The following is a 21,532-nucleotide window of genomic DNA, read 5'->3' as shown; positions in this document are numbered from 1 at the left end:
GAGAGAATGAAAAGACAAAGACAATTTGCAGACTGGAAGAGTATTTGTAAATTGTATTTCTGACTGAGTTTTTATTTAAAAATATTGAAGTCTCCTAAAACTCAGTAAGAAGAAAACAATCCAATTTTAAAATGGTCAAAAGAGGGGCGCCTGGGTGGCTCAGTCGGTTAAACGTCCGACTTCAGCTCAGGTCACGATCTCACGGTCCGTGAGTTCGAGCCCCGCGTCGGGCTCTGGGCTGATGGCTCAGAGCCTGGAGCCTGCTTCCGATTCTGTGTCTCCCTCTCTCTCTGCCCCTCCCCCGTTCATGCTGTCTCTCTCTGTCTCAAAAATAAATAAAACGTTAAAAAAAATAAATAAATAAAATAAAATGGTCAAAAAACTGAATACACACTTCATCAAAGGACAAAACCAGAAAGCAAATAGGTGTATGAGAAGATACTCAACACCATTTGTTGTTAGGAAAATACAAGTTAAAACCACAAAAAGATACCACTGCCTTTTAATTTTATTTTTTAGTGTTTATTTATTTTTGAGAAAGAGAGAGAGAGAGAGAGAGAGAGAGAGAGAAAGACAGTGGGAGAGGGGAGGGGCAGAGAAAGAGGGAGACACAATCCAAGCAGGCTCCAGGCTCTGAGCTGTCAGCACAGAGCCTGATGTGGGGCTCAAACTCACGAAGTCTGACACTTAAGCAACTGAACCACCCAGGTGCCCCTCTACTGTACATCTTTAGAATGGCTAAAACATTAAATACCAAATGCTGGCAAGGTGCAGAGTGACGAGAAGTTACCACATTGCTAGTAGGAGTTCAAAATGGTATAGATATTGTGGCATACACTGTAACGGGTTTTTTAATTTTAATTTAAATTTAATTTAATTTAATTTAATTTTAATTTTGCTATGAGTTTAAACGTACACTTATGAAATGACCCAATCACTCTCCTTCTGGATATTCACAAATGTATAGTGAAAATCTTACACAAAAGTCTGTATGTGAGTGTTGATAGAGGGTTATTCACACTTGCCCAAATTTAGAAACAACCGGATGTTATTCAATTGGTGAATGTATAAACAGACCGGCACATCCATAAAAAACAAACATGTATAAGTTTTAATTGCATTTTGATAAGCATAAGTAACCAGAACCAAAGGGCTACATGTTATATGATATGATTTATATGCCATTCCAGAAAAGGTAGAACAGTTGGAAAGAAAAACAAACCAATGGTTAACAGGGATAACAAGGGATTGTCTGACTACAAAGGGGAACAGGAGGAAATTTTTAGGATAATAGAATTGTTTTATATCATAACTTTATGGGAAATACACAAGTCTGCATATGTCACATCCCATAGGCTGTCCACCAGCAAATTTTACTGCATATAAATTTTTAAAAATCAACAATGTGTGGGAAACTCACAGAACCTATAATGAATGAACCTAATCATATTCTGCATGAATAACATTACCACATAAAATGGAAATAGTATTTTGACTGGCTAATGTAAGGCAAAAGACAAAAAAACCACACACACAAATATTTTATTCTGGTTAGGACATTTGTCTCTCACAGATCTGTAGCTTACCAATTCTGAAGCTATTTTTATATTTTTATACTAGATTTGAAAAATAAACAAATGTATTACAGATAATGAAAGCCAGGTTTTTCAAGGTTAGATAAAGAAATCATAAATAGTACAGGGGTAGGGGTGGGAAAGCTAGAATAAGCCAAGAGGCATTTGTTTGGAATCATAAGTATCAATATGGACTCATGTTTTTGTTATGTATGTGTGTGCAGGTTTTCATATGGATAAAGAAATACAGATGTCTATAGGCATGTGTTTGCATATGTATATATATATATATATATATATATATACGCATATGTATATGCAACCATTATATACACACATACATGTATATCTATATATATATGTAGATATGTGCGTGTGTGTGTGTGTGTGTGTGTGTGCATATCTATGTCCAATGGGGTGGGGGGGGGGCGAAGGAACGAAGGAACCAAACTAGGTTTAGACATGAAAATTCAATGAAATATATAATCCTAGCTTGGATCCTGGTACAAGAAAAGCCTCCTTGGAGAAGCGGTTGGTTCCTGGCTTCCAGCAGGGAAAACACAAGATCAGCCTGGATTATCTTTTGGTGCCAAAAATAAATGCTCCAAAAAGGATGGGGACATGTCAAAAGGGCATAGGAATCAACACGAAAGAGCTTTCAACAGCCAAAGCTAAGATTTTTGAGCAGTAAAATAATAATAATGTATTATAACCCATAGAATTAAGTAAATATCCATGAGTTCATACTGATAAATCTAAATAATTGAATAAATAAATAAATGAGAGGGAAAGAATAGCTCTTCCTTTCAAAATAATTTCAACTGATAAATGTAGAAGAATGAGGGAAATAGAAAATTATCATTAGTACACCACAGCAACAATTACTTGCTAAAATTAATAGGCAAAAGTTTGAGGAGAAACTGCTTATTTTCATTGCCTCAAAGAGTCTCCCCCAAGATCTTTATTAGTTAGAAAGGGGAAAACAGTAACGTTATAGGGGGGAAACTGCTGACATCACCTGAGCCAAGGTAGCACTGTTAGCAATAGATACATGCAATGTATCTTATTAGTATCATGTATCCCTTGATGTTCTGCACTGAGAAGGATACATCAGTTCTGTGGTATTCTTGCTAAAATACATGACCTTCATCCAGTCATGAGAGGACACATCAAGAAACTCAAACAGAGATAATCTACAAAGTAACTGACCAGGACTCTTTCAAGGTCATAAAAGACAAGGAGCCACAGAACACAGATTGGAGGAGACTGGGGACACAGAAAAACTAAATGCGCTACGGACCAGATCCTGGAACATTAAAAGGATATCCGTGGAAGAGCTGGTGAAATCCAAGTGCGTTCCGTAGTTCAGGTAATAGTATTCTACCAATATAAATTCCTTTGTATAATTGTACTACGGTTATCAAAAATGCTAACCTGAGGGGAAACCGGGTGAAAATTATATGGGAACTCTGTGCTAGTTTTGCAACTTTTCTGTAAGTCTAAAATTCTTTCAAAATTAAAAAAAAAAAAAAGTCTAGTCTGATCTAATATTAAACTTCAACGTTTTTTTTATTTATTTATGGGACAGACAGAGACAGAGCATGAACGGGGGAGGGGCAGAGAGAGAGGGAGACACAGAATCGGAAACAGGCTCCAGGCTCCGAGCCATCAGCCCAGAGCCTGATGCGGGGCTCGAACTCACGGACCGCGAGATCGTGACCTGGCTGAAGTCGGACGCTTAACCGACTGCGCCACCCAGGCGCCCCAAAACTTCAATCTTTCATGTGATTTAACACTTCTCACCCCCTCACCCCCCTTATTACTATGCAGCCTTTGACATCGTCAGAGTGGGAGCTGGGAGAGGGACAAGAGGTAAGAATCAGCAAAGCACTAATCTGACAGGTATGTAGCTCTGTGGCTTTAATACTACCTGGGTATAGCAAATGACATCCAAATACTACTTCCTGTTTCTCATCCATTCCTCACCTGCTTTTGCGCCAATTCCTCCTTGCTGGGGAGCTCGAACTCATTTTCTGGCATGGCTAGATGCAAACTCCAGATAATCAGTGATGGCTGCTCCCCTCAGTGGCTACATCTGACAGTTCATCTCTAGTTTCTTTGAGCTAATGTGGATTTGCTCCTGGCAGGAAACCATTCCCCATGGAGGACTCCTTCCCAAGATGGCTCTTGGCCAGCTCTCTTCCGTTCTCTCGGAGGCATTCACATTGCTGCTCATTCCAAGGTGTAAGAACAGAAAGACCCCAGAAAGGATTTTGCCTGCTGGACCAGGCCTACGTGTTCCAGGGTCCTTCTCTTCTCACCGTGCAACAACAAAATACGTTTAAAAGCTGGTAAGAGGTAGTGAGTGGAAATTAATTTTAACATACTTACGGGGGAAAAAAATGATATTGATCAGCTTTTAGTGTATTGTGCTATTTTGATACACTTGTATCAACAACGAGACTGTATACAGACAGACTTTTATTAAAAAGTTTTGATGTTCTTTGGGGGATGCAGGAAAGAGGGACTTTTCTAAAAATGCAAAATTTGTTTGATGTTTCCAATATAACTGGAAAAAGTGCCACATTTTAGTTTTCTGAACATTGGCTTTTCTAAGAAAGATGGCTGCCCGAACCAATAAAGGATAAATCCCCATGTGACTGAGCTCAGTTGGTGTATTAGTAGGAGGGCAAGCAAGGCAGAGTGAGAAGAAAGCATTGTACGAGGCTGCGGCGTGGCCAGAGGAGGTGAACTCCTGTGCACATTCTGCTTGATCAGAAGACGCTCAGAGTCGGTTCATCTCCTCGCCATCCCTCAACGCATCCCTCAGGCACAGCCCAGTAGTAGCAAGCGTAGTAGGAGCATGATGGCTCCTATCACCTCCTGTCACATCCAGTGAGGCGTCCTGGGCTCTGAGTGTCTCCGGTCTGATAAACAGACTGGACCATGAAGCAAATGAGAGATAAGTGACCCTGGTTTTGTGTTTGTTCACGAAACCTGCACTAAATGAGCTACTGCCTCTTGCTTCTGGGCTTTGGGCGCTTCATTCAAGGTGGATGGGATAATAAGAGAGTAAGTTGTTTCCACATTAGGGTCAATTAATCCTTTTCCATGGATTTGGGAAATACTCAGTTTAGTCCATTGTCACAAAGCGAACATACCCATTGAATCAGCATACAGATCAAGAAACAGAATATCAGCATTCTGTGTGCTTCCCAAAAGCCCCTGGGCATGCACTTCCTTCCAGTTACTATCACACCGCTCTAGCTTTGCTTGTTTAAGAATTTTGTGTAGAAAGTATGCCCTCTTCTGAATCTGATTTATTTCACCCAGCACAATGTTAACTAATGGTTTCTCTTACATAACTTTTAGGATTACTTACCTGTGTCACATGCATACAGGAAAACGTGCAAAATGCACGTATAAACTTAAAAGAAAATTATAAAATTAAAAACTCATGTTCTCCCACAGGTTTCCAAAGTCGATTTTTACCAGGATCTTAGAGCTGCCCCGTGAGTTCTTCTTTCAATGCAACCTTCCCTCTCCAAACCGAGTAGCATCAGCAAACCTAGCTGTGTGAGGCAAGGGCAATGTTGGCATCATAATGAAGATTCCCAGGAGAAGATATACTGAGCAGAGTGTCCCTCTCTTGCTTCGTCTCACTGGAGGTTTAGAAGAGTCCCTTCTGGGGAAATTGGTGGACAGGATGAAGTGAGTTCTGGGACACCCAGGGCTCCCTACAGTCAGGGCCTGTGGCAGGGCTGTGAATGCGCAGGGAAGGTGCTGTCTGACAGGAATGTACCCACATTGTGAGCAGCTCAGTGTTGTCTGCTTCTCCTTTGCCGTATCCCGTCTCTCGTGTCCGAGAATAGGACAGAACAGGATTCATCTGCAGATCCAGATGAGAGTCTTCAGCTGATCAGCGAAGAACAGACGATCAGGTGGATACTTCTCCAGTGCATGGTTGAGACCTGCCAAGTTCAGGTCTTCTTCTAGGCTGGCCAACCCCTGCAGATTCTGTTTTCCAGTTAAATATATCGGAAATGGCAATGATGATCTTGTGAGAACAGCCCTGAGCATGTTGAGTCGCACTGCCCTTCTCTCCCCGCCCTCAATCTTCTCCTGCTAGTGGCCTTCTGGATCAATCTAGAGGTTTCTTAAGAAAAGAGTAAGAGAGAAAGAAAGGAAATGTCCCTTCCTCAAATAAAACTTGGGTGAAGCCCTATGTTAAAAGGCTCTGGCCCTCAAGGGGACAGCAGCACATTAAAGCCACAAGAGGCACCGGAACGGTCCATGGGAGTAGTGGTGCCCAAAACCAGTCTCTCCTTTTTGCTGTTGACCGCTTGTTTCCTCTGGAACTGAACAAATAAAGGCAATGTAAACCTGATTGCTTTATTTTCCCTCTTCAATAATAACGAATTCCTATTTTCTCAATAGGATAGCATTGTAGGATATTATAGAGAAGGAGTGGTTGGAGGAAATTTCAGACAGAGTTGGAAAATATAGATAAACTCTGCTGTGCCTGGGGTTTAAGGCCAAGACAGAATCATCCCTTTGTTTCCTTCTTGTTTGCCTTTAATCCAGAATAACACTCGCGAGGTGAGAGATAGAAACACAGAGCAGGCTCTCAGAGAATTAGTTCTGTTCGTATGGAGAAATCTGAAAAGCACCATTCATTTCTAGCAGGAGAACAGCAGAGCCAATGCAAGGAAAGCTTGGCTCTTCCATTTGGAATGTGCAACTCAAGCTTGTTTTCCATTCAGTGCCACAATTGCAAGGGGCCAGAGGGTTTCCGCAAGGTAAATGCATGTCCTGGACCTTGGAAAAGACTCCTGAACTTATCCCAGGCTAAAACAGTAGTAGCAACGTGAAAAAGGATTTTGTGTTTTTGTTTTTGTTTTTATTTATTTTTTGAAGTAGTTTGAAGGTAATGTATTCCCCCACTTAGTGCTGGGAAAGTAGGAAATTAATTCCACTAGTTTCTAGTTTTAGTTGGAGGATGTGGGTTGACTGTGCCATCTGCAAGAATATATTTCGTGGAACTGGTGAAGAATGCTAAAAGTTACGTGAGAGGGGATTCTCACAGAACAGGTGAAAAGAAGTTAATCGCCAAGTTTAATTAACAATGATATTGAATTAACTAGAACATTCCACTCCTTAGCTATGATAGTTAGTGGGCTATTTATTATATTACTTTGGTCAAATGTAGCTCATACTCAGTTTTGTCATTAAATAGCAAAAGCATTATTTCTTGGTAGCTATCATCTTAATTCTAGAGAAAAATATGCGCTTTAAACCACAAGAGGGCAGCAGCATTACTTTCTTAATCAAATGCATCTTTGGAAACTGAATCCTGGGTCTAAAACCATAATTACGGTGTAATAATTACATGCCTTTCTCCAAATGACTCTTATTAATTCTGATGGTATTTCATGAGTAAAGTTATTTTTAAAGTGTCTGTGACTAGGGTTCTTTACAAATGAGAATGCTTTCAAGACAAGCGCAATAAGATAATTTTAGCGAGTGAATTAAAGTGCCTCACGAGGGTGAATTTACAAAAGTACTTTAAATTTTGGTTTTAAAAATAGCACCATTAAAATTATACAGGTATATCTTTTCATAAATATGCAAGGGTATAAAAAGAAAACACGCATATTTGGCAATGGCTAAAGCTTGTCATGGTTTAGTTGTATGTATTTTTATAATTAGACATCTAGAACTAAAATAAGAAAACCAGGTAGCATAAAAATTCACAATGAATAGCCCCAATTTAATGTAAAAAAAAATTGGGCATTTTTCTGCTGCTGAATCTACTTTTTTTTCCATTTTTAAGATGCAATAAAATTTCAATAATTTTATTTAGCCACCAGGTGGTGCTGTGTATTTAAACAACGAAGTAGACGAAAAGAGAAAATTGAAGATCTGAGAAATATCATACCTCTTTGACACCTATTTATATATTCACCAGATTTTTTGACAAGGATGGAGTTCCTTTGATTTCTGTAAGGGAGGCTTTTGAGAAAATATTTTACAAAAATGCACTGTCTGGAGCAAATAGTTCAGAAAACTACATGAAGTTCAGGAAATTCATTTAATAGTAAAACTGAAACATGGACACTGACCTTTTCACAAACAACAACAACAACAAAAACAAACAAAAAAACCAAGAGTCTCTTCTAACGAAATCTCACTCCATGGAAGCTACTTATTTTTGCTCATGAAATTGTTCCTTTTGTTTTTCAGGCAGTGAAGAACAATTGCATTTTATTGCCCCTCATATTAGTAAAAGGTAAAAGAGAATTGTCCCTTACACTGAGGAGGGCACCTGTTGGGATGAGCACTGGCTGTTGTGTGGAAACCAATTTGACAATAAATTGTATTTAATATAAAAAAATAAATAAACATTTTAAAAAATTTTAAAAGAAAAAAAAGGAAGAAAATTGTCCCCTAACTCAGTGAAAGGTGGGGAAAGGTAACAAATCACCCTTAATCTGTATCATCTGTAGATACTGAAGTAATTAGATATGTAGAGAAGCCAAACTTCACCCATATTCACTCATTCACCAAAACCAGTTTCATTTAAATTTGGAGGATAAATAACATGACTATAGGTATCCTGCTATAGAATAAATAAATGTGGAATGTGTTAGCCATTTTGTAAGAAAATGTGTTTTACAATGACTACTTTTTACATTACCGATCAGATAATGAGAGCATTATGAAGTTTAGTAAGTCTGAATACGGTTGTAAGTTGATCATGCATTATTGTCTTACTGAAAAGGAAGAAGTAACACTGAGTTTTGCAGAGATGGTAGAGTTTTCTTTCTTTCTTTTGTCTCATTTAATCCTCAAAATTACCATCTGAGTTATTATTATCTCCATTGCAAAGAGAACTAGAATTTGAATTGACTTTTGACCCCAAAAGCCACACTTTCTACCAATGTTTATAAAATCATGGAGGACACGGGAGTCCCATCTATGCCCTCTCATGCCATTAGTAGAGATCGCTAAATAATTTTGAACTTCTTTCCCTCTGAACCCAGATGAAGCCTGAGATTCTCTGGTCAGCATTCCTGGTGGCCACTGTCAATCAGCAGTAGACAATCATGATGAATCCTATTTGCCATTCTGGTTTTTTTTCAGTCCCATTGCTCCTGATTAGAAACTCTCCTTTCTCAAAGTTTATGTTCTAGAAGCAATTGCCAGTCAGGGAATGTTAAGTATTCACAGTAGTTTGAGATATCTGATATGAAGAAATTAAGCCCATACTTGTTTGTAGATGTTCTATTGGCAGTGAGCAAATGCCTGAATCTTTTCTTAAGTTATTTGAGTTCCCTATACAGGAAGATATAGTCCCTAAAATGTGTTGTTAATGTTTTAATTTTTTTATTATCTAATTAAATGAGATAGTAATAAAATAATAGGTAGCATTTTATGAGTCCTAAACTCTTAGCCTGTGTCATCTACTGTTCTAAGTGCTTGTTATGTGTCCTTTTAACAATCCTACAAGGTCTTCATTATTATCATACCCATTTAATAGATAAGGAATTTAAGGCAAAAATTTGCACATCAGTAACCACAAATCCAGGAATTTTGTGACACCTTTGGGTCAATATTTGCAAGAACATGGTCTCAGACACTTTTCTCCATTCGTTTCAGGGTCATTGGCTGATCTTGACTCAATCAAATGAAACAATGTGCCAGGTACTGATTGATTTTTTCTCAGCCACAAACCATCTTTGCTTTGTGATGCTGGGGCTGGAAGTCTGCAGACCACATTTCTGCTGTGCTAGCTGCTCCCTGCTGGGATCTGCCCATGGTGGGGGGCGGGGGGGGGGCAGTGAGAGGCTGCAGGAGGAAGAAGGAGGCTTCTTCCTGTCTCGCCTAGGAGTTCCTGTGAGCATCACCCAGGTGACACTTCGCTCAGAAGCAGTGCCTTCCTGTGGCAGCAGCTGAATCCAGTTTCCCAACACTTGCTGTGTCCCAGGGCATGAAGAAGCAGCTTCCTCAGAGATCCCACCACCAGCTGAGCACAAGTGCCCCTTCCTCAGGTGTCTGACTTTTAGCTCCGTGGGGCCCCTTCTCTAGGCTCCTACATTTTAATTATCAACTCCTTTCCTTTGCTCCACCAGCCCTAGGGGTGGTGGCTCTTCCTACAGTCACTGTCTCTGTGAAAGTGTTTTGCTTTCTTAGGTTACCTAGTATTATGTTCTGAGTTGTGTCCCCTCGAAAGATGTTGAGTTTCTAACCCCTACTACTTGTGAATGTGGCCTTATTTGGAAATGGGGTCTGTCAAAAACCGAACTCGGCACAATGATTAAAACAAAGCAGAAAGGTGAGTTTATTGCAAGGATTTCAATGTGCAGGCCAAGAAACTCTAGGCTCCAGGAGCGAGAGTTTCAAGTTGCTCACAGATTAAGGTTTTTTTTTTTTTTTTTAATGGAAGTTAGAGGCTTTTTTTGCAACCATAACAAGTGGCTTTTTCCCCTGTTTGGGTCAGGGTAGCTGAGTTAGGGGAACAAGAAAGTCCAGAGATGACCTGAATAGACTTGGTGTTTGGGGATTCGCTGGCACCCTCTACTAATTTCTGAGAAGAACTGTACATTCCTACAGCTTCTGTTAGGTAAGGTTACGTTTCATCTCCTTTAATTCACCTGCATTGGCTGATTTTGTTTTTTCCCTGACATAGAGGCTCCATTTTAGATCTGTTTCTACAGGTCTTCACACATGGTCAAGTTTAAGAGGAGATCATTAGCGTGGGCCCTGATGCAATATGACTGTGTCCGTATAATAAGGGGGAATGTGGACACAGAAACAGACATGCACACAGAGAGAACACCATGTGAACAGGCAGAGATCAGGGTGATGTATCAGCACACTAAGGAGTGCCAAAGATTGCCAGAAAACTACCAGAAACTAGGATTCTCCTTCACAAATTCTCCCTTGCAGCCCTCAGGAGGAAAAACCCTCCTGACACTTTAATCCTCAAACCTCTAGCCTCTGGAACGAGGAGACGATACATTTATGGTGCTCAAGCCATCCGGCCTGTGGTATTTTCTTACGACAGCTCCAGGAAACGAAGATAGCTAGTTAATATTTTTTCCCCAATTAATGATTTTTTTGGATGAAATTCTCTCTGTTAAAATAACTGGCATGACTTATCTCTCCTGACCAGGTTCTGAATGATGTGATAAGTACAGAGAAACATAGAATCTGCTTTTATTGTGGTAACTTTCAAGGTCATTGTCCTCACATCGCTGCTGTGTGATCATTACTTAGCTTTAGCAGGTGTATTAGCTTGCTGGGGCTGCTGTAGGTAGTACCACAGACAGGAGTGGCTCAAATAATGGAAATGTATTTTCTGACAGTTCTGAAGGCTAGAAGTCTGAGATCAAAATATCAGCAAGGTTGGTTTCTTCTGAGGTCTCTCTCCTTGGCTGGTAGACGGCCATCTTCCCCCTGGGTCCTCACATGGTCTTTCCTCTGTGCGTATCTCTCCTAATCTCCTCTTCCTAAAAGGACACCAGTCATATTGGATTAGGGCCCACCCATATGACCTCATTTTAACTTAATCACCTCTTTAAAGGTGCTGTCTCCAAATACAGTAAAACCTTGCTTTAGGGGCATAACTCATTCCAGAAATATGCTTGGAATCCAAAGCACCCATATATCAAAGCGTATTTCAAGAATCAATTGGCTCAGTTGTGATCACATGACATTTGGCAACTTCTCGTGTTGCAAGACATCACTCATTTATCAAGTTAAAATTTATTAGAAATGTTTGCTCGTCTTGCAGAATACTCGCAGAACAAGTTACTCACAATCCAAAGTTTTACCTGTATAGCCATATACTGAGATCCTGGTGGTTAGGATTTTCCCCTATGAATTTTGGGGAAGACACAATTAAACCCATAACAGAAAGAATTTTTGATCAAGAAAAGGTTTGTGACTCAGGGGTAGCATTTTCTCCTTTTGACAGCTCTGAGGAAGGCTGCATGGTGGACCTTCAGAGACATCTCTTGTAGAAGCTCACAAATCATCCTTTCAATAATTTAGTTCAGGATATTGCTCAAGGTCAAACTCAAGCTCCCTGGTGTATGGAACATCCTTTCCCTCTCTGCTTGAAAAATCAAAACTCTCTTTTCCAAATTTTGGTATCTCTCCCAGTTTCCAACACTGCTCAGAGTCCCAGAAAATAGACTGGAAGCCAGTCCACAGGCTCTGCTGTGACTGGTGAGTAAATTAAGCAAGGTTTGCTTAACAGGTGCATCCAGATCACGTGTTAATCCATCTCCCTCTGTATGAGCTTCTCTCAGCACAGATGTTAGTTTGGCCTCATCTTTACTATTTATTTTATTTATCTATGGTCTAGGGGAGAAGACGGATGCTATTTCAATTTACTGAAAATTGTCCTACCGGCCATGACATATTGGTCATAATTTACATGAATGTTTCATGAACAATCAACACATACGTAATTAAATACAAAGTTTGCTGAGAACTTGGATTTACAAAACCGAGCCTACCAAATCAGGTTATTAAAACAGTCCGACAGAACTCACAACAGTTTTAAGTGGAGATATGAGTTTTTGTCATCCTTCAAGTCATGAAGGCTCTAAGTACACTCAGATGTCCTCATCGAAGCTTTCCCATGCAGTGTAAGTCTGGATTAAATCCCTTCTTGTCCAGTTCCTCTGTTGCATTTTATCCCTCCAGTGTGGCACTAGCCAAAATCTGCCCTGTCATACCATGTTTCTGTGGTGCATTCACGGGAGATCAGGGGCCACAGGTTATTGCAATTATATGCTGCCGGTTCCTCAATACGTGCTTTGTGTAGAGTTGCACTCAAGAAATGCATACAAAAGTCTACAGGTTGGCATTTTTTACTACAAAAATGCCAAAACTTGTATTTAAACTTAAAAAAGGGGCACCTGGATGTCTCAGTCAGCTGAGCCTTAGACTTCAACTCAGGTCATGATCATGGTTCATGAGTTGGAGACTTGCTTTGGGCTCGCTGCTGTCAGCCTAGAACCCACTTTGATCCTCGGTGCCCCTCCCTCACTCTCACTCTCTCAGAAATAAACATTTAAATAAATAAATAAATAAATAACTGTTTAAAAAAATAAATGTTTAAAAAAATAATTTAAAAAACAAAATATCCCCTACTTATATGCAAATAATTGAATATTTTGTTAGTTGGATAAAATCGTTGCCAAAGGTGAAAAAAAGAAAAAGCAATGCTAATTGAAATCAATTAGATCATAGAGTTTCCTTGGACATCACCTAAGAACAAATACAGCTTGCTTTGTTAATAATTTAGAACTAAAGACTTAGATAATATAGGTACATTTATTCTACTATACAAAATAGCTGTAGTTAGACCAGATGGCTCTTTTTTTTTAAACTCTGTGACAACTCATATTTCTAAGTTTTATAGAAATTAAATTTCAATAAATTAAGCTAAAGTTCATCAATAAGTATTATTTAATGGAGGATGTAGTGGATCCTTTTGTACATGAAGTACCTGGTTATGGTCATAATTACCTTCTTTATAGCTTTTTCTAGCATTTCTCTTCACATATATTTGAAATAATTTATATTGTCTCCTATTCTTTTAAGGACTTGACTGCAGTGTAGATCTTATTTTTAGAGCGGCAGGTAATTGACACAATGAGACTCTCAATTTGATGAAATTCTGTCCTTTAAAAACTAACAATCATAATGATCATAATATGTATGAATCTCTACTTAGTCAAGCACTTTACAAACAACAAATGATTCTATAGAATTCTGGATACCAACGAAGGCTTAGAACCTGGCAATCAGTTCTTGGTCAGCCGCTTATTAGTTGTAAACTTGGGCAAATAACGTATTGTGGATAGTTTTCACATATAACAATGGAATGGCGTCCACTTCACAGGGTAACTGAGAGGACCAAGTGAGATGATGTATATAAGTATGCTTTGTAAATTTAAAGTCGTATGTAAACATTAATTGCCGTTATTTAGCGAAGAACACATTTGTGTGTGTCCTCCCTCTGGTCTCGTGATTACTACAAAAATGCCAATAAACAATCTTCTTCAATTTCTTAGTTATTAATATTAACTCTGGTACCTCAATGCATAGATGAAATGCCTGTGAGACTTAGTGCATAGAGATGAAAAGATCTCAAGAGGTTGAAAGACTTCAGAAACAGTCCGCAGCTTATAATTCTTATAATTCTTATAGTTCTGTATGAGTCAATATGATTTATTTACACAATAAGTGATTGTACACTGCTATATGCTTAACCCATGTGTTCCAGACTTCTAACACAAATGTGTTACTTGTTTTCTATTTTCTATGCTGCCACAGGCAACAATTTTGCTAAACTCTCTAACATTGCACAACCAGAATCTTCTTTCCTCCAATGTCCAATAACTTTCTTCTGTCTGCCCAGTCTTTATAACTGTCTCCTTGAGGTGTTTCCAGCTTTAACTAACAGTCTCCTTAAGGCCCATTCAGATCCCACCTAACCCAGTCTTAAAGCCAAAGCCGTTTTTTGTTTTGTTGTTGTTGTTGTTGTTTTGTTTTGTTTTTGTTTTTGTCATGGAGTCTCCCTACTCCCAGGTTTCACATCTCTCAACCACTTACTGTTACATAACTGCCCCAAAGCACATTGGTTTCACCGGCTTAAAACAACTGCTTTGTTATATCCACGAATTTGGTGGGAAAAGGAATTCAGATAGAGCACAATAGGGATGAAGGGATGACTCCTCTCTGCTTCATGATGCCTGGGGCCTCATCTTCAAAGACTTAGACATTGAGGGTTCTTAATGATTGGGTAGTAGAATCATCTGGAAGGATATCCATTGACACATTCCATGGTGGTTGCTGATTATTGGCTGAGTTCTCAGCTGGAGACCAATGACAGGCAAGAACAGTTGATCCTACAGTGCACATATGGTACATCATTCTCTTTGTATCCAGTGAGCTCCACGTGCTTCAGCAGCCACTCCATTATAGAAGAGCTCCTGTGATCAGCTTTAGCCAGGAAGTAGCAGCGAGAGGAGTTCAGCTAATCAGGGGACCATGTCTTCTTTAATTTATATTATTATCCTTTTTAAAAAGCCACTAATCTACAAAATCTAAGATTTTATTATGTCAGATTTAAATGTGGTTGGGTATAAGAAGCTTGACATGTGCTTAATTCTTGCCAATTCTCATTTGTGTCATGTATATAGTTCATTTATTTTTTCAATCCTATAAGAAGAGCTTCTCCTTCTTCCTAAATAGCCCATCTTTAAGGGAAGATGTTGAATTTCAGGGAGATTAAATAACTTGCCTATAGCCACATAATAATTGGTCTACTCAGGATCCTCAGCTACATCTGTCATCATTTTTTTTTTATTATGTGAGAGATTTATTTATCTTAGACAATATTTTTTTCCATTCTACTGTAATACTTACCCTTCTTTGGTTTATCATTTTTATTGACAACTAGATAGCAGACTAATGACCTGGGTGGTCAGTACATGCTATTATTATTTATTCATCGGAGTGATGCTGTCATAGAAGCCAGTGAGAGACTGATGAGAACTGACCCTGCCTCTCTCCTCAGATTTAATTGTACTTGGATTGTATTTGAAAAAGTAGCACTATGAGAGATTTAGGGCTCACAATGTTTGAAAGGAAGCAGTAAAGGAAATGGTAGGTAGGTATTTTGCTTATTAAATGTTATATTCAAGATAATTTCCTATTGATACTTGTCGACATTCTCAGAACAGTTCTTGAAAAAATAAAAGATGTTTGAGAAAATTTGGAAATCAAGAGAAGGAATGGATTTATCGGGATAAGATTCTGCAGATTTAATGGACTATATGATTTTGTAGCATGTAAGCAGGTATTTAATATACCTTTTCACAAAGTTAAGGGTCTGAAACATCCTCGATGTATGGATGTGTAATTTGGAAGAGACAATACTAAGAATTTTGAATGCTTTCCTAAGGACAGTGGCAAGCTAAGGATTTTAAACAGGGCAGAAGCATCATAATTTTTTAAAAGAGAATTCTGATCGGGTAGAGAATGAAGTGAATAAGGTAGGGATAGAGTGGACAAAAAGGGGAAATCAAATGTGGGATCATCCATAGTGGTCTAGATGAGCAGTACTGTGGCTTGGATATAGGTGGTGGCAAAGGGTCAAAGGAGATAGAAATAATTTACAGAATCAATAGTACTTGATGATTGATTAGAAGTATAGTATGAGAAAAGCAGGTGTCAAGAACAACTCCACTGTTTCAGACATGTGCAACTGGGCACAAGGTGGCGCCATTTACTAAAATAGAGATTGTAAAGAGAAGAGCAAGTTCGGATGCTAGTAGTCAGTATCATGAGTTCAATTTTAGGTATATAAAGTATAAGATGCCCATGAGGCATGCATTTTTGCAGGAATTTATAACAGTTCAGATTGCACCAGACGTTTCTATCTTCTTCTATTCTTCATTGAGCATTGATCTTCAATGTGTCATGCTGGCTTATAACCTACATTAATCCATGCTGTATTACTCTTTGCTTTAATAGGTCAAAGCATGCAAATATCAGTGTATATTCCTATGAAAAGCAAAGTGCTGAGTCTGGTAATGTTGAGAGAGTGGTATAGGCTGGAATTCTGAGTCAAGAAATGATCCAAGTTCACTTTCCTAAGATCTAGAGGTGAATCATTAACAGGTTAGCCTTCTAGCCAAGCTTAACAAGGGGGAGAATATTCGGAAAAAAATGGCTGGGATGTGTTACTGGCTTCAGGACCCCAGCAGCTAGGAGGACAGGAGTAAGAGATGTTCCTCTGCTTAACAATAATTCCTGAATATATTCCTGTGTGACAGAACTGCCACCACTGTGGCTAATAGCTTTCTTTCTCCCCCTCACATTTCTTCTTTGTCTCAAAGCCTTCTGATGGCTTTCTTTCTCATTCAGAGGAAAGGCCAGTTTCTTTCCATGTCCTAAAGATCCCATGGAGTCTGACCCTTGCTGTCCATCCACTACTATGCCCCACCGTGGTTGCTTTCATTCAGTTCACTACATGAACATAAACTTCCTTGATTTCCTCAAGTTAGCCAAGCTTGCACCTGTTTCAGGACCTTTGTATTTGCTGTTTCTTCTGCCTAGTGCACAATTCCCCTTGTGCATGGCTGCCTCTTGCACCTTCACTCAATGTCCCTCGTGAGATAGGGCTTTCCCGATCATCTGTGTAAATTAGTGCCTTTCCTCTATACTCTATACCTTTGTCTGCTTATCTTCATATCACTTATCACTACCTGATGTGTATTTCCTTATTTGATTTTTCCCCCCTCCTCCCCACCACCCCATATAGAATGTAAGCTCCTTTAGGGAAAGGATTTGTTTTGTTCACCGCTGTATTTCCTGTTCATAGAACAAATCCTAGCACAAAGTAGGTGCCCCCTAAATATTCATTGAATGAGTTTTTAAATAAGTATTGGATGAGTGGATTGCTGGAAACTGCAAAGATGTGCCAAGGGACCTGAAAACCACTTCCTGCCCATTCTGATGATTAGAATTCTAATACTGTGTCAAAATTGCCATGTAGAAGTTTCATTCCGGGGCCCGAAGTTTCATTGATTGATTGATTTTTTTTTTTTTTTGTCATTGCAAAAGTTGATGAGTTGGCTCTGAACCAATAGGCATACTTATTATTTTTTTAGTAGCCCATTGATTCTCTCTTTGTGTTCTTGGTGTTCCTGCCCCTTTAGTCTATCAACACTGGCCTGTAAGTAAAAAATCCACCAATTTAAAGAAAAGGGTCAATAGATTTGTTACTTCCATATAACAACCAGCAGATGGCGCTATTGTAACAGCATCTTGATTCTCGTTTTCAGCTTGTCCAGAGAAAGAAGAATGTCAGATAAATGCCAACATTTTCCGGAAGTGGAAATTTACGGATTTTAGCCGGTTTAGTGCCAAGGTAAGGAACATCGTTCGTGCTATTTCTGGTACATAGTGACAACTGCTTAGTGTGTAGGTCTCACATGAGGCCCAGAGCCAAGTTTCTCATTTTCTCAAATGCTGTGGAATTGACTACTCAAGGCCCATCACTCACGAGCTTAAGGAAATGCCAATTGTAGTTTCAGCTCCTACCTGTTTCACTCCTTAGATGCGGTCTTCATCCTTAAATAATGTCTGCTTGGGTGGTCATTTGAGCTGCTTCGATGTTAAAACCTGTAATTTATGCCCCTCTGTTGAGATTCTTTTAGGAAAAATCAGAATCTAAAAGTAACTATAAGGCACCTGGGTGGCTCAGGTCATGAACTCATGGTCGGTGGGTTGGAGCCCCTATCAGGCTCTCTTCTGTTAGCCATGAGCCCGCTTCAGATCCTCTGTGTGCCTCCCTCTCTGTCCCTCCCCCGCTCTCTCTCTCTCTCTCTCAAATATAAATAAAAATTAAAAAAGGATCTAAAAATAACTAAAAGTATAAGATATTTGTAAAATTTGCATTGAAATACAGAGACTGTGGAGATGAGAGAATACATCATCTCTTAAGATAGACAAAATGAAATTTTTATTCTGACTTCATTGTTTTCTGACTATTTGACTTTGGGCACAATACTTAGCTTCTCCGGCTCTCAATTTCTTCATTTATAAAATGTCAATAAAGAAACCCATATTTCAGAGTGGTTGCAAGCATTAATACTCAGGGAACCATTACCACATTCGTTTTTTATTTGTTTTTGTTCGTTTTTAACAAATGTGTGTTATATAGAGCATTGTATATTACCCCAGGAGCCCCAAACTCCCATTAGAACAACATATATTTGAGAAGTCCGTGTGTTGGGAACATTTTATGAGGGATCCGATAGATGTAATTTGGTTGGGTGTAGACGAGAGGAATTGTTGTTTTAAACAGAAGGATCTGGTCGAGGGGAAAAAAAGAGATACGAATGAGTAAGACCCGCTTGCTTGTTAATAGCAGCTCCATATGCTATGACTAGGGCAATATCTAAATTACTGTGGCCACTCTGGCAAACCACCTGTCTAGATAGACCAAGGACTCAAAAAAAAAAAAAAAAAAAGAAAAGAAAAAGAAAAAAAGAAAAAGAAAATGACCAAAAGGACTTGGGAGTCACCAAAAGATATCACAGAGTTCGCACACTTCATTGATGGGAATCCCCATGGCATTGTACTAAATGATCTGGTTTATGAACTCCAAAACTATGACATGCAATCAAGAATGAAGGGACAAGAGGGGCGCCTGGGTGGCGCAGTCGGTTAAGCGTCCGACTTCAGCCAGGTCACGATCTCGCGGTCCGTGAGTTCGAGCCCCGCGTCAGGCTCTGGGCTGATGGCTCAGAGCCTGGAGCCTGTTTCCGATTCTGTGTCTCGCTCTCTCTCTGCCCCTCCCCCGTTCATGCTCTGTCTCTCTGTCCCAAAAATAAATAAACGTTGAAAAAAAAAATTTTTTTTAAATAAAAAAAATAAAATAAAAAAAAAGAATGAAGGGACAAGAATGAAAGGATAGAAGCTCCTAGAGATAGATATCATAATGAAACAGAAGAAAAGTTCTCTCAACCTGAGACTGAGGAAGAAAACAGAAATAAAGTCTAAAAATTAGTGGCAACAGGGGCGCCCCGGGTGGCTCCAGCGGTCAAGCGTCCGGCTTCAGCTCATGTCTTGATCTTACCGTTTGTGAGTTCGGGCCCCGCCTTAGGCTCTCTGCTGTCAGCACAGAGACTGCTTCACATCTTCTGTCCCCCTCTCTCTCCTCTCCTCCCTCTCCTGTTTGTTCTCTCTCTCTACATGCCCCCCCCCCAAAAAAAAAAAAAAGTAAAAGAAATAAAAATAAAAATTAGTGGCAGGAAACCTCAAATCCTGTGCTCCAGGGCTGTTTAAGTACTGCCTGTTGGATTCGCCCTGAGAGCCTCACTGTATAACAAACAGCACAACACAACCACTGGTGTGCAGAGGGATGCCCCCAGTTTGAGTAGTGTGTGTGTAGTTTGGAACGATGTTTAGGGTTTTAAGTGGTAAGCATCATTTATTTGATAACTCAGCTTAATGAAACATATTAATTTTCTCCTGATTCTGAATTTTAAATGGTTTCTGATTTTTAGAAATAATCCTTGCGGAAAGATGCCATAAATTTTTAATTAATAGCTTTAAACCTTCTGATTCATTCATGTTTATGTTAATCTAATGTTTACTGAGTTTATTTTATATGTGAGACACTGTCAGAATGTACCAAGAGGTCTGATCTCTCCTTATTTTTAACAATCCTTTTTCTTGAGAAGAAAAATGATATCCATGTAGATACAATTTATGCACTTTTCTGCACTTTGGGACAACTACTTAGAGCAAGCCGGAAGAGCACAAAGTAGCTAACAAATCCCATTGTCCCTAACCGTCTCTTTCATAATTGATACAACAAATGAGAAAATGTAAGTGTAACATATTGTGAAGCTGGGTTTATAAGAAATACAAAAAGAGATGGAGGAAATATTTACCCAATGAAAACAAATTTGCAAACAAGTATTTTTTAAGTGGCTATTATCAAAGGTAGGTGATAAATAAGCTTTTTAATAAAAGTATATGAAAATGCTAATCCTTTTTAATGGATTCAAACTTACTCTTTCCAGTATTTGTAATACATCACCATAAATGAATTACAATATCCAAGGCTAAATTCATCCCATTGGAAACAAGAAGAGTTCTGTTTAGATGAGACATGAAAATATCAATCCAAATTCAGCCTGAGTGTTTTTTCCTCATTGTTTCTATGCTTAATGGTGATTCTTAATTTGTGGAGAGTTGAGAACAGACTCAATTATCAATTTTGAGAAATACATTTGTCACTGCCTATCCTCTCCTTTGTTGACTTTCACTTGCATCAAAATGCTTTTGTGGCTAGAGCAGAGCTGAGCTCTGTAAGCCTCAATAGAATATATATATATATATTTTTTTTTTCAAAGTTTATTTATTTATTTTGAGTGATAGAGAGAGAAAGAAAGAGAATGAGTAGGGGAGGGGCAGACAGAAAGGGAGAGAGAGAATTACAAGCAGGCTCCGCACTCAGTGCAGAACTCCATGCTAGGCTGTATCTCACAACCATGAGATCATGACCTGAGCCAAAATCAAGAATTGGTCACTTAACCAACTGAGCTACCCAGGGCACCCTTCAAAATATACTTTTTTCATGGTGAAAAACTATAGGGGAATTAGGTTACTAAGTCAATGAGCACTTTATGAACATAGACTCTAATAGACTCTACATCAATATGCTCAATGGTATTTGTACATATCCCACACACCACAATCTTGTCTTGAGTTGTATGTGAGAAGCTAATGCCATTGCATTAGTCTGGATATATATCCAGATGTATAGATATTCCATTAATGTCCCCAACAATCTCAGGTATTGCAATCATCTTTTTATGGATGATTAAACTATCAAACAATTTAAGTGACTTTTCCCAGCTTATGGTAAATGGCCAAAGTGGTATTTAAATTCTTTTGAATGATTTCAAGGCTTATGCACTTTCTACAAGTACTATTTGATTCCTTGTAATACCAAATTTGTAAATTGAACTTGAATATAGTAAAGCTCTACTATGTTTAAGTATGACCTTCTGTGACCTGCATCAACTGTAGGGAGAAGCTAAGTAGGTAGTTTACCTTTCTACATTTCTTTCCAACATATCCCTCATCTTGCTGCCCACACAGGTATTCAGTTAATAATTCCAGTTTCCATCTAGTTGCCCATTTACCTACCTCTATCCCTTCCTCTTTTGTGTTTGTTTCTTTAACACATCCATTCATTTTTTAAATTGCCTGTAAGTGCTCTTTTGTTAAAAATCGACTTTATTTTTTTAGAGCAGTTTTAGATTCACAGAAAAATTGAGTAAAGGATACAGAGATCTCCTGCCTTCACTCATGCATAGCCTCCCTCATTATCAACATTCCACACCAGAATA

The 21,532-nt window shown here is 38.9% G+C and overlaps 1 long non-coding RNA gene across 2 annotated transcripts; it reads left to right on the top strand.

The window, feature by feature from the left end:
* The first annotated feature begins 2,025 nt into the window (after positions 1-2,025).
* On the top strand, positions 2,026-5,259 carry LOC147571910 (uncharacterized). 2 transcript variants are annotated; one of them, XR_015246716.1, is made up of 4 exons: positions 2,026-2,943; positions 3,405-3,446; positions 3,722-3,925; positions 5,046-5,259. It is a non-coding gene; the product is annotated as an uncharacterized LOC147571910 (long non-coding RNA). The 2 variants fall into 2 exon arrangements; XR_015246717.1 differs by having other exon boundaries at positions 3,405-3,476.
* Positions 5,260-21,532: the final 16,273 nt, after the last annotated feature.

The sequence above is a fragment of the Puma concolor genome, chromosome F2 (assembly GCF_028749965.1).
Source record: "Puma concolor isolate L17-30 chromosome F2, mPumCon1.1.hap2, whole genome shotgun sequence".
Lineage (NCBI taxonomy): Eukaryota > Metazoa > Chordata > Mammalia > Carnivora > Felidae > Puma > Puma concolor.
This window is presented reverse-complemented; position numbering and strand designations above follow the sequence as displayed.